Consider the following 5,000-nt stretch of genomic DNA (forward strand, 5'->3'; position numbering starts at 1 on the left):
ACTGAGCTTGCCGCTGCCGACAGAGGCCCGGGAGCGTGCTGTCGTGGCATTGCCGGCGGGAAACAACACGCGCCACCTACGGTGACCGGCAGCTCCAACGCCAGCGCCACAGAAGGGCAAAGCCCCACTTGGGTGCAGAAGCGAACTCTCCCAGCACAGCGCACGCGCCAACACGTCCGCAGAGCTGCGATACAAACCACCTGCGAGAACCGCCGGGGGCGACCGAGCAGCAGACGGCGTCGCGACGCCGAGTGCCGGGCGGCGGCGCATCCTCAACGCACACAGTCCGCAATCGGACCAGCACACTGCAGATGTCCACCGCGCTTCGCACCGGGCTCGGCAGAACCCACTTTGGCCGCCTGGCGCCGCGCGCCGGGTGCGCCGGCGCGTAGCTGGGACGCCAGCCGGGCCCGTCGGCCGGCGCTCCTGCCACTGGGCGCCCCCCACCAGCCGGCTGTAGTGCGTGCGCTCACGCAGCGCGCGGCCAGCACGCCGGGCGGCCCCCCCTCACCGGCCGGGGACTGTCCCACCAAGCCACAGCCTCGTATCGCTTCATACCCACATGGCCAACTCAGGTTCGGGGGCATGGCGGGTACCGCCGAAACAACCGGTTCACAGATGTACCGATCGTCGCTATCACCGATGCACCTGCAGCGCGAACAACCGCTCAACAACTGATTTCCAGTTCATTTGCGGATCTTTGGCAGCAAACGTATACGTCAATCTACATTTGCGAAATCTACGATTCTGGCATGCCTGCATGTTATGTGTCACGACACGCTACATCAGCCCACATACACACTACGGCATGTACACGAGAGAACACGTGGAAGATGGTCCGCGCACGTGTGCAATGTCCCTTGCGCGGTCGACTGTCAACCGGCCTCTGTAGCATGTCGCAGATGTGGAACGCGGTCCACCGTGGTATCATGTTGTGTGGGGCAATACGATTAAATAGGAAAACCCTCGTCGCTACATCAACAGACGGCTCACGCTGATTCCCGGCAGAGGGAGGGGGGCCAACATGCAATACTTTCGTCCGTACCTACCACATGTCTGTACGGCGTAAAACAGTGCAATCTCGCTGTAATGGGGAGACGAGACAAGTAGCATCGTGCACAACATATGGCCCTTATGATTCGCCATTGTAGGGCGCAGCCGGTGTACGGTCAAGCATGTGCCACATTATGTCACTCAGTACGTAACGACGGATGATCAGTGTGGGTTACGCGTACATCAGCGGACAGTCCACACAGGCCGTACCACAACGTACACTGACTGCATCGAAAACCGAATGCAACTGAACAGCTGCAAGGCTCATTTCACAAACAAACGCCTGACCGACCAGCTTGGAAGGGCAGGAGGGGAGGGCGATAGTCGTTCTGTAGCGTTACACCCTTCCAGTGGTTAGCGGGACTGTGTAGAAAGTACGCAACACTCGAAAGACATTTACGTGAGGGTACGCACCATGGCATCGAGAAATACACATGACACCAGAGGATCCAAGCAGTGAACTATGTTCAGAGGGTTGCTGTTAGGCAAAGCTACATTCCTGTGACGTTACATGTGACAGTTAAGGTGCAGTGTAAGTTAGGTTAAGGTGCAGTGTAAGTTAGGTTAAGGTGCAGTGTAAGTTAGGTTAAGGTGCAGTGTAAGTTAGGTTAAGGTGCAGTGTAAGTTAGGTTAAGGTGCAGTGTAAGTTAGGTTAAGGTGCAGTGTAAGTTAGGTTAAGGTGCAGTGTAAGTTAGGTTAAGGTGCAGTGTAAGTTAGGTTAAGGTGCAGTGTAAGTTAGGTTAAGGTGCAGTGTAAGTTAGGTTAAGGTGCAGTGTAAGTTAGGTTAAGGTGCAGTGTAACTTAGGTTAAGGTGCAGTGTAACTTAGGTTAAGGTGCAGTGTAACTTAGGTTAAGGTGCAGTGTAACTTAGGTTAAGGTGCAGTGTAACTTAGGTTAAGGTGCAGTGTAACTTAGGTTAAGGTGCAGTGTAACTTAGGTTAAGGTGCAGTGTAACTTAGGTTAAGGTGCAGTGTAACTTAGGTTAAGGTGCAGTGTAACTTAGGTTAAGGTGCAGTGTAACTTAGGTTAAGGTGCAGTGTAACTTAGGTTAAGGTGCAGTGTAACTTAGGTTAAGGTGCAGTGTAACTTAGGTTAAGGTGCAGTGTAACTTAGGTTAAGGTGCAGTGTAACTTAGGTTAAGGTGCAGTGTAACTTAGGTTAAGGTGCAGTGTAACTTAGGTTAAGGTGCAGTGTAACTTAGGTTAAGGTGCAGTGTAACTTAGGTTAAGGTGCAGTGTAACTTAGGTTAAGGTGCAGTGTAACTTAGGTTAAGGTGCAGTGTAACTTAGGTTAAGGTGCAGTGTAACTTAGGTTAAGGTGCAGTGTAACTTAGGTTAAGGTGCAGTGTAACTTAGGTTAAGGTGCAGTGTAACTTAGGTTAAGGTGCAGTGTAACTTAGGTTAAGGTGCAGTGTAACTTAGGTTAAGGTGCAGTGTAACTTAGGTTAAGGTGCAGTGTAACTTAGGTTAAGGTGCAGTGTAACTTAGGTTAAGGTGCAGTGTAACTTAGGTTAAGGTGCAGTGTAACTTAGGTTAAGGTGCAGTGTAACTTAGGTTAAGGTGCAGTGTAACTTAGGTTAAGGTGCAGTGTAACTTAGGTTAAGGTGCAGTGTAACTTAGGTTAAGGTGCAGTGTAACTTAGGTTAAGGTGCAGTGTAACTTAGGTTAAGGTGCAGTGTAACTTAGGTTAAGGTGCAGTGTAACTTAGGTTAAGGTGCAGTGTAACTTAGGTTAAGGTGCAGTGTAAGTTAGGTTAAGGTGCAGTGTAACTTAGGTTAAGGTGCAGTGTAACTTAGGTTAAGGTGCAGTGTAACTTAGGTTAAGGTGCAGTGTAACTTAGGTTAAGGTGCAGTGTAACTTAGGTTAAGGTGCAGTGTAACTTAGGTTAAGGTGCAGTGTAACTTAGGTTAAGGTGCAGTGTAACTTAGGTTAAGGTGCAGTGTAACTTAGGTTAAGGTGCAGTGTAACTTAGGTTAAGGTGCAGTGTAAGTTAGGTTAAGGTGCAGTGTAAGTTAGGTTAAGGTGCAGTGTAACTTAGGTTAAGGTGCAGCGTAACTTAGGTTAAGGTGCAGCGTAACTTAGGTTAAGGTGCAGTGTAACTTAGGTTAAGGTGCAGTGTAACTTAGGTTAAGGTGCAGTGTAACTTAGGTTAAGGTGCAGTGTAACTTAGGTTAAGGTGCAGCGTAACTTAGGTTAAGGTGCAGCGTAACTTAGGTTAAGGTGCAGCGTAACTTAGGTTAAGGTGCAGCGTAACTTAGGTTAAGGTGCAGCGTAACTTAGGTTAAGGTGCAGCGTAACTTAGGTTAAGGTGCAGCGTAACTTAGGTTAAGGTGCAGCGTAACTTAGGTTAAGGTGCAGCGTAACTTAGGTTAAGGTGCAGCGTAACTTAGGTTAAGGTGCAGCGTAACTTAGGTTAAGGTGCAGCGTAACTTAGGTTAAGGTGCAGCGTAACTTAGGTTTAGGGGCCAACGTGGGTTAGGTTAGGGGCCAACGTGGGTTAGGTTAGGGGCCAACGTGGGTTAGGTTAGGGGCCAACGTGGGTTAGGTTAGGGGCCAACGTGGGTTAGGTTAGGGGCCAACGTGGGTTAGGTTAGGGGCCAACGTGGGTTAGGTTAGGGGCCAACGTGGGTTAGGTTAGGGGCCAACGTGGGTTAGGTTAGGGGCCAACGTGGGTTAGGTTAGGGGCCAACGTGGGTTAGGTTAGGGGCCAACGTGGGTTAGGTTAGGGGCCAACGTGGGTTAGGTTAGGGGCCAACGTGGGTTAGGTTAGGGGCCAACGTGGGTTAGGTTAGGGGCCAACGTGGGTTAGGTTAGGGGCCAACGTGGGTTAGGTTAGGGGCCAACGTGGGTTAGGTTAGGGGCCAACGTGGGTTAGGTTAGGGGCCAACGTGGGTTAGGTTAGGGGCCAACGTGGGTTAGGTTAGGGGCCAACGTGGGTTAGGTTAGGGGCCAACGTGGGTTAGGTTAGGGGCCAACGTGGGTTAGGTTAGGGGCCAACGTGGGTTAGGTTAGGGGCCAACGTGGGTTAGGTTAGGGGCCAACGTGGGTTAGGTTAGGGGCCAACGTGGGTTAGGTTAGGGGCCAACGTGGGTAAGGTTGCCAGAGATGTGTCAAATCAGGATGTACGTTTGGCTGGTGTCAGGTGGTGGGTTGGTTCGATGTCTTTACCAGGGGTGTGGCCAAAGGGTATTTTATTACTTGTACCTTTTGTGTTGTGGCGTGGCGTTGCGTCTTGTGTTGATACTGGGTGGACCACTGTGGGTGTTGCTGGCTGATTTGAGCTGCGTTGTTTGCGGGTGATGTGAGACATTGTGTCTTATTAGTGGACGTCACGTTCCTCTTGTCGTTCTTTGGATAGTGTCCTGTGGCAGCGAGGATAAAATGGATGTTGTTGAACGCTAGTGCTTTGGTGCTTTCGCTTTGTTACACACGGAGTGGACTGTGAGATAGGGTGACTGGGTCGAGTGCGGTTCACACTGTCCTCCCCAGTTTACAGTATGTATCATCTATGTATGTGGTCCTGCATCATTTACTAAGGAGGGACGTCAGACGACTGAAATATTAGTTATGTACTGATGTAAAGCAGAATGCTTACCTTCCACCAGTGGGCGAGTATCGACTCTGCCCCAGCGTTGCCACCGCAGGAAGCGGTGTCGGAAACACTACCCGCACACCGTCACCACTGTGCGGGGGCACGGACCCTCTATATCCTCAGCGGCGCACTCTTTGCCACCGGGCGTCACGTCTCGCGGCCCGCCGTCCAGAGCATGTATTGGGACAGCGGGACTTTGGCTTTTGGGAGATAACTCTTCATGAAGTGGAAGATATAGGGGTGGACTGCAATGTACGATTGCGGGAAAAGTCCGCCGTACATCCGCTCGAGTTGCGAGTCGGGCGGTGGGGGTGGCGCATTCACAGGTGCGGCTGGAGTGACTGTCGGTCCACCAC

This window comes from Schistocerca gregaria, unplaced genomic scaffold (assembly GCF_023897955.1).
Source record: "Schistocerca gregaria isolate iqSchGreg1 unplaced genomic scaffold, iqSchGreg1.2 ptg000853l, whole genome shotgun sequence".
NCBI lineage: Eukaryota > Metazoa > Arthropoda > Insecta > Orthoptera > Acrididae > Schistocerca > Schistocerca gregaria.